The following is an 8,870-nucleotide window of genomic DNA, read 5'->3' as shown; positions in this document are numbered from 1 at the left end:
TGGACATTGAGATTAATGGTGTCATCTGATCACTATAGTTTCCCCTAATTATAGTAAAATACACATACATGATTCTAGTGATGTGGTGGCTTCGTACTTTCCTTTGGTGAGTGTAGAAATAATGACCCTGGGACTTAAGTCTAAGTCACTAAAGCAAATCTAGCCGGTAACAAGTGCACGTTATTTTAAGGAGAAAAGCTACCGTTAACAGGAGTGGTTGTTGAAGCTACGCAGCAGTGAGGGCTACTCTGTTGACTGCTTCTCAACTGAAAAGGGTCATAACTTCTGGAATCAAAGGTAGTTAGAGCTAGACGAGTTTTCTCCGCCACCAGTTTGAACAGAATGTCTCCTATAAACCTATTTCTAGGGTAATACCCGGGTTTTAGAGATTTTCCGGACCTGTTAGACAGAGAACTGGTCAGTGGTCAGTCAGGGGTGTGTTAAGGGTGGGGCTGACTATTGCGCAGTAATGAACAATATGAGGAATGCTCAAAGTCCTTGGTGCACAGATAAAGCTGTAACATTTTAAGTTTGAACTGTTCTGTAAGAGCACTGTCCAGAGATACAGTTTGTCTTTTGAAGTCGCACATGCTAAGTGTAAAGTCCATAATGGATCCCTTTGATGATAATCCACAAGGAAAAAAACAACTCTTTTGCAATGGTCATGACTTCTGACACAGTGGTGTTTTTCTCGAGTGCAAGATGTCTGATTCCACCTCCAAATTTGGACCTCACTTGATGAAAATCCCCGCTTTGAAAATGCAGCCATCCCACTTCAACTCTGCGTTTGGATTTTACTGCATTGTTGTTTTTAGGTCTTGCCAACAAGCCAGAATTTCTCACAGTTGTTTGCTGGGGTACTTCAACATGTCTTTTCCTTGTCATCAGCCTTGTCTCAATTGTTTGTGTAATTCTATTTAAAATGCCTTCCTTGTCGAAATTTGCTTCCCTCTGTCGACAAAATGACAGAACAGCCAAGCAGTCACCATATGAAGGGACATATCTGGCAAATTCTTCATCTTTCATGACAGAAATGACACCTCTGTCAATCTGCAATTAGATATAAACATTTAAAGACTACATTAGTTTTATACTTAATACAGTAAAACTTTAAGTAAATGCTGTGCAGTACTTTTTATGGCATCATAAGATTGTGTTATGTTTTGTATCATACTGTATTGCAGGGGTGGGCAATCCTGGTCCTCGAGGGCCATTGTCCTGCAGTTCTTAGATGTCTCCCTGGTCCAACACACTTCATTGAAATTGCTGAATCACCTCCCAAGTGCAGTCAAGTTCTCTAGAGTCCTGCTAATGACTTAATTACTTGACTCAGGTGTGTTGAAGTAGAGATGCATCTAAAAGTTTCAGGATAAGGCCTGGAGTTGCCCACCTCTGCTGTATAGTCATTTTACTTTGAGATTGAAGGTCAGTGGGAATGAATTTCCCTTTCGGGACAACAATGTTAAAAGTTTACTTCCATTACAACACAATGAACCAACATACTTTTTGTACAAAAATGTATACACTTAGAATTAAACAAGGTCTAGTGTTACTATAAACTTTATAACTGAATGGGTCACCTTATCAGCTTTCATCTGATTTATGTCTTCTTCCATAACATGCCTTGATCGAAGGAAGGCTTCAATGTTCTCCTCCACGCCTAAATACAATTTGGAAGATGTATAATAAGTCCATAAATACATATTTTACAAACAAAGCTTTCAAAATTCACAATGTACACAATTAAAACTACAAGAGTTTAAACTCATAAGTATTTCAGTATTTCAATGTCACTTTTCTGTGGGGCACCATAAATTATGTAAGCTGCAGCGTCCGCGTGTAAGCAGTTAAGAGAGAGAAAAAGACAGAATCTACAACAGGAAGAAACAACTAAAAGATAAAATAAATTAACCAGAGCTGCCCAGCCATCCTAGTAAAGCTGTGCCTCTCAATTCCAGTCCTCACATCCCCCTGCTCTGCATGTTTTAGATGTGCCTCTATTCCAGAACAGCTGATCCAAATGATTGCATGACCGTCAGATACTGCAGAAGCCTGTAAATCACCTACAGATTCAATCCAGGTGGCAGAAGCGAAACACCTAAAACATGCAGGGCAGGGGGGGCGTTCGACCGGACTTGAGAAACACTATAGTAAAGGGAAAAACAGGAAGTGGTCACGGGGTCCTCAGACTTTCTGGTGCCCCAAAATAATGCCTGATTTTTTTTCACATTCTGTTTATGTCTGACGGTGTTGACAACAACTTTGAAGACCATGAGGAACCGGGAGTTTGGAATTTGCAGAACAAGGACGGACCAGCAAAGGCGGAAGAGGCACGATCAGACTGTGAATGGTTGGAAGGATGTCAGAGGGAAATGTGTCAGGTAGTGATTTTGCTGAAATGGAAGAGGGTGCTGATGGTGTGGAAAATGAAGGACCTTGGCATATTCAAAAAGCTAAGCAAAAACGGAACAAATCAAGACAACAAATAGAATTATCTGTTTCCGAGGCTGAAGGAGAAACTATTACGATGTCAGAGTTTAAAATAGTTCTGAAGTTTGTCAAAGAGGGTGTGTCCTTTGGTAAGTGGAATCCAATAAAGCTTACTAAAGAAATCAATTCACTGGTTGGAAAGGTGAAATTTGTTAAAATATTAAGAGATGGATCGTTATTGATTATCTGTAATGATATTAAACAAAATGAAAGGGCGCTGAATATAAAAAGAATCCTTGGTGAGAATGTGAGAGGAAGACTTTTGGATGACAAGAAGTATGTATGCGGAGTCATTTCAGGGATTCCACCTGATGTGCCAGTTGATGAGATCAAGTCTAATGTTTCAGGAGGGAAAGTGGTGGAAACCAAACGATTGAAAAGAAATAAAAATGGAGAGAGGAGTGATAGTTTTTCTATCATGTTAAAATTTGAAGAGAACAGTCTGCCAGATAAAGTGTTTGTGGGATATATGAGCTATGATGTCCGACCATTTATTCCTCCGCCGCTGCGGTGCTTTAAATGCCAGAAATTTGGCATGTCGCGGCTGTGTGTAAGGCAGGGGTCCCCAAACTTTTTCCTGCGAGGGCCACATAGCTGTTCCTTTCTGTGGTCGGGGGCCGGTCTTAGTTTTTGCAGAAAGAAACCTTAGAAAGTTCTGCATTTGAAACTGTCAAGCGGGGGTGAGGGGGGGGCTGGGGGGGCGACGACACATTCGCGCTTTTACATAGATTTTTACCCAGAATGCAAATGGAAAAAACCGTGAGTGAAACGGTGACTGACTGACTAGTATATATTCCATTGAGGGAAAGTTAGTTTCATGTCTGCTCAAGAGCCCCCTGGTGGTTGAAGAAAAATCCACATATAAACCGGAAAATATAATATATGAAAAAAAAAACACTGAATGCTCTCTGGTATGAGGAGGCAGGCCGGATCCGGCCCACGGGCCATAGCTTGGGGACCCCTGGTGTAAGAGGAAACAGAAATGTGGGAGATGTGCTGGGGATCATGAGTATGGGAAATGTGAGGAAGGGGCTCCGCTGAAATGTTGTAATTGTGGAGGTGGGCATAGTTCAGGATTTAGGGGATGCATAGCTAGTAAAAGAGCTGAGGAAGTTCAGAAAATCAAAGTCACTACTGGCATTACTTATGCAGAAGCAACGAAAAAAGCTTCTGTTCAACCAATATTATATCCAAAGAAAGTGTCTGGAGGAGAAAAAGAAGGATCTAATTGTTCAGAATGCTCCAAGATTAAAGGTGACACTCTACTCATGACAAAGGAGGATTTTGTATTGTTCATGGTAGAAGTTGTTAACTGCACTGCTCAAACACAAAGGAAAACGGAAAAAATTCAAATAATAGTGAAGGCAGCCCAAAAGTATCTTGATTGTAAAAATGTTAATTGGGAATCAATTAAGGAAAAATTAAATGAGACACAATCTTCTCAACCTCAATCATGCAGTGGCGGCCCCTCTTTGTTATGTTAATTATTTTCCAGTGGAATGCAAGAAGTCTTATTAGTAATGGTCTAGAGTTTAAGAAATATATTTCAGATTTGACAGTTAAACCTCACCTGATTTGCATTCAAGAAACCTGGCTTAAGCCTCATCTGGATTTCAAAATTTCTGGGTATACATCAGTTAGGAATGATAGAAAGGAAAGACAAGGAGGGAGAGTAGCAACTTTTGTACTAGACAGTATAAGATATAAAGTGGAATCAATAGGGAAAAATTATGAATCAATAGTTATTAAGATTTGGATAGAAAATGACCAAATGTCGGTGATAAATTTTTATAATGCTAACAAGAAGTTGTCCATTCAAAATCTCAATGAAGTAAATGATCAAAATGTAGGTAAGACTGTATGGTGTGGTGATTTCAATTCTCATAATATTTTATGGGGGAGTCTTAATACAGATGCAAATGGATTGACTATTGAATTTCTTGAGTTACATTCTCTGGTTTGCCTTAATGATGGCAGCACTACTAGATATGATTGCTGTAGGAATTTAAAGAGTGTTTTAGATCTAACATTGGTTTCAAATACATTAGCTGGAATTACTTCTTGGGAGGTGATGAATGATTCTCCAATGGGCAGTGATCATTTTCCTATTCTAGTTTCAGTTGGTTCTGAAGTGATAAAAGAAGAGGAAGGACAGATTCCAAGATGGAAGTTAAGTAACGCTAATTGGGAGTTATTTAAAAATTTAGTTGATAGTCAATTTAATAAACTGGATGAGAATTTGTTTTGTGATGTGGAGATGTGTTATTCAAAGATTAAGTCTGTCATTATTAATGCAGCTGAAAGTTCAATTCCTAAATCAAAGGGAAGAGGAAATAAAAAGTCTACTCCATGGTGGAATGAGCAATGTAGTATTGCTATAAGGGGAAGAAATAAAGCTTTTAAATTGGTAAGAAGATGTCATACCTTTGAGGCACTAATTCAATATAAGAAAGCACAAGCTATAGTTAGGAAGACTATTAGAGCAGCTAAGAAGGCTTGTTGGAGGCAGTATTGTAATTCCATTGGTAGAGAGACCAAACTGTCAGAGGTATGGAGAGTTATTAAGGAAATGAATGGTGTTAAAAAGAGGTTTTCTTTACCTGTTTTAGAATTAAATGGGAAAATAGCGATTAGTAATAAAGAAAAAGCTGAATTATTAGCAGTAACGTTAATTAAGGTGAATAGTTCAGAAAATTTATCTGAAGAAATGAAAAGTAATAAATTAGATTTATTGGATGGAAATCCAGAAGTTACTACTAGGAGAGAAGTCTCAAACCAGGATTTAGATATGCCTTTTTCTATGTATGAGTTAGAAAAAGCTATTAATAATGCTAAGCAATCAACTCCGGGGAAGGATGGAGTGTGTTATGTAATGCTCAAACATTTTAAATATTCATCTCTTACTGTTATATTAAAATAATTTAATCTGATTTGGATGACTGGGAGAATTCCTGCAGAATGGAAACAGTCAGTTATAATTCCTGTGTTAAAACCTGGTAAAAATGCAACAGACCCGTCAAATTATAGACCTATAGCTCTCACTTCTTAATTAGGGAAAATAATGGAGAGGATTGTTACAGATAGGCTTTATTGTTTTATTGAGAGTAAAAATAAATTCTGTCCTTTTCAGAGTGGTTTTCGTAAAGGGAGGAATACGATGGATGCAGTTCTGTGTTTAGAGTCAGAAGTAAGAAAAGCTCAAGCAAATAAAGAGTTAGTGATAGCTGTGTTCTTTGACGTAGAAAAGGCTTATGATATGTTATGGAAAGAAGGATTATTGATTAAATTAGGGAAAACTGGTATAGGAGGTAAGATTTATAATTGGATTTTTGATTTTTTGTTTGGTAGAGAAATAGAAGTTCGGGTTGGGGCGAATTTCTCTTCTAGATATGCTGTTGAGAATGGTACCCCCCAAGGTAGTGTGTGTAGCCCAATTCTCTTTAATATTATGATTAATGACATTTTTGATGAGATAGATAGTAGTATAGGCAAATCTTTATTTGCAGATGACGGTGCTTTATGAATTCGGGGACATAATCTGGTTTACTTACAGAAAAAGATGCAGGATGCCATTTTGAAAGAGGAAGGTTGGGCTAATAAATGGGGTTTTAGGATGTCAATCGCAAAGACTCAAGTTATTTGCTTTTATAGAAGACATAAGGAAGTCAAGTTGAATCTTCATAAACATAAACTTGAACAAGTGAAAACAGTGAAGGTTTTAGGTGTCATCTTTGATGAAAGCTTAACTTGGAAACATCAAATAGAATCAGTTCAAAATAAATGTAAAAAAGTGAATAATTTGTTGAGATGTCTCTCAGGACAGGAATGGGGAGCTTCAAGAAGTGCACTGTTGGGAGTCTATCAGACTCTCATGAGATCTACTCTGGACTATGGGTGTACAGCATATATGGCAGCTGCTGACAGTCATTTGAGAAAACTTGATGGAGAGCAAACACAAGCATTGAGGATTTGTTGTGGAGCTTTCAGAACATCGTCTTTAGCTGCTTTACAAGTAGAAACTGGTGAGCTTCCTTTAAGATTAAGAAGGTTGAAACTAATGTACATGTACTGGGTGAACCTACAAGGACATAAGTGTGATCATCCAACTAAGGTGGTGCTGAAGGAATGTTGGGAACATCATAAATTAAATTGTAATAGTTTTGGATGGACTGGGGACATAAAGGCAAAACATCTTGGTTTAACTAAGCTCCAGTATAGTGCTACAGTTCCTCAATCTCCATGGTTATTTCTAACTCCAGAAGTTGATCTTCAATTAAGTGAAATTCTTAAAAAGGGAAAGACTCCAGAATGGGTTGTAGTTAATAGATATTTTGAAAGATATAAAGACAACATAATTATATATACAGATGGATCTAAAGATTCAAATAGTGGTAGAACTGGGGCAGCAGTGAATATCCCACACCATAAAGTCTTGATTAAGAGGAGAACAGCTGACCATTTAGCTGTTTTTACAGTTGAATTATCAGCCATCATATTGGCCTTAGAATGGTTGCTTGGTAATGATACTAGGGAAGTAAGTACATTTATCATAGCATCAGATAGTCAAGCAGCATTATTAAGTATTAAATCTGGCAAATCTAGCAGATTAGATTTGATATTAAGAATATATCAATTATTAGTTCATCTTCATAACAATAAATGCTTGGTTCAATTTGTCTGGATTCCTGCTCATGCAGGTATAGAAGGAAATGAGGAAGTAGATATTTTAGCTAAGCAGGCCTTGAAATCAGATATTGTTCATCTGAATATTCCTTTGAGTAAAAATGAGGGTAAATTTATTATTCAAAAATAAATTAAGATTTGGCAGGATCAATGGGATAACCATGATAATGGGAGACAGTTATATGCAATTCAAAAGAGTGTGGGAGATAGTAATTATCTGAGTGGAAGGCGGTAAGAGGAAGTAGTTATGTCTCGACTTAGAATTGGACATTCTGGACTTAACAGTTTGCTCTTTAAAATAGGAAAGCATGAGACTGGGGCTTGTAGTTATTGCAATCAGGTGGAAACAGTAGAGCATGTCTTGTTAGAATGTGATAAATACTCAGAGGAACGCCAGCTTTTAAAGTCATTACTAAGCAGAAAGAATATAGGACTGTCTATGATTAGTCTATTAGATAATAAATCAAATTATGTTAGAAATCTCTTATTTAGGTTCTTAAATAACACTGGGTTAATGAGTCGTATTTAGGATATGAACAAGTATTTGTGTGTATGCCAGTGCATGCTCATGCATTAATTCAGGTATTAATGAGTGTGTTAGGATGTGAATTTGCACATCCTACACATCACTGAGGTGGATTTAATTCCCTCTGAGATCTCTGATGACCACACTCCAATCTGGTAGGTGGCAGTAAATGCACCTTAAGTTGGATGCCAGCCGCCAATAAAAAACAAAAGAAGAAGAAGAAAACTTTGAATACCATTTCAATTGAGTTGAAAATATATAAAAATGATTTTTAATTCAATGTATTGATACTTTTATAATCATTTATATGGATACTTAATTGACATAATATATTATTCTAGTATTCTTTTCATTGTTTTAGACTATTATAATGTACCGAGTTCTACTACAGAATTTCAATAGAATATAGACAAAATATAATTTCTTCAAATATTGTCCGAAAAGGTAGTGTGCAGGTAGACATTAGTCTTCCTTGTGATTGGATCTCGAATCTCATATTTTCCAGGTGGCTGTAATCGTATGCCATGCAACCGTGACATCAGCAGCCGAAGGCATCATCAGACCGTAGCACGAACCGCCACGAAAGTTCTGCTGGCGTTGATAATTCTCATGTTTCAGGAATATTTAACTGCCAAATAAAAAAAACTATTCTGTATTTTGAAAGATGGTGTCAGTCCTAGCCCTGCCATAAATCCCCATACGTTCTATAAATAATAGTGACACCCCCAAACAACTGACGTAGCGTAATAAAGCACACTTTAGCCTGATGGAGTTGTATAGTCTAGTTATTGTCATTAATAATTTGGTCGTAAACGACATAATTTACATCATCGTTAACGAAATTAACGTTGCATTCCCCGCCTCGTCACTCTTTTCTTTAAGCAAGCGAACAGATGTTTGAACTACCTTTTCTTCCATCGGATACGATTAATATTTGACATAGTTGTTATAAATGAAGCTAAAGAAATATAAATATTGATAAGTAAACCGTATTTCTGCTGAATTAAGATAATTTACCTGTTTCGTGGGTTTGTCTTGTCTTGAGTGCCGCTCCAAAATGAACCGGAAATGCAAGGGAGGGAACGCAAAAATTTTGCGAGGGAACGCAAAAGAAAAAAAAATTCCCCATGTCCCCTGGGGGGCTCCGTAGCTACTAGCATGTGCTAAATGA

General features: G+C 37.3%; 1 long non-coding RNA gene across 1 annotated transcript; it reads right to left on the bottom strand.

Annotated features, from left to right (window-relative positions):
• Positions 1-541: 541 nt before the first annotated feature.
• On the bottom strand, positions 542-2,005 carry LOC106943423 (uncharacterized). Its single transcript, XR_001423911.1, has 3 exons — positions 1,913-2,005; positions 1,581-1,660; positions 542-1,050 (listed from the first exon to the last, which is right to left on the bottom strand). It is a non-coding gene; the product is annotated as an uncharacterized LOC106943423 (long non-coding RNA).
• Positions 2,006-8,870: the final 6,865 nt, after the last annotated feature.

Source organism: Poecilia latipinna, unplaced genomic scaffold (genome assembly GCF_001443285.1).
Source record: "Poecilia latipinna isolate Pla-1442-1.1 unplaced genomic scaffold, P_latipinna-1.0 Scaffold5291, whole genome shotgun sequence".
Classification (NCBI taxonomy): Eukaryota; Metazoa; Chordata; class Actinopteri; order Cyprinodontiformes; family Poeciliidae; genus Poecilia; species Poecilia latipinna.
Note: the sequence above shows the minus strand (reverse complement) of the source record. Positions and strands in the feature narration are given on the sequence as shown.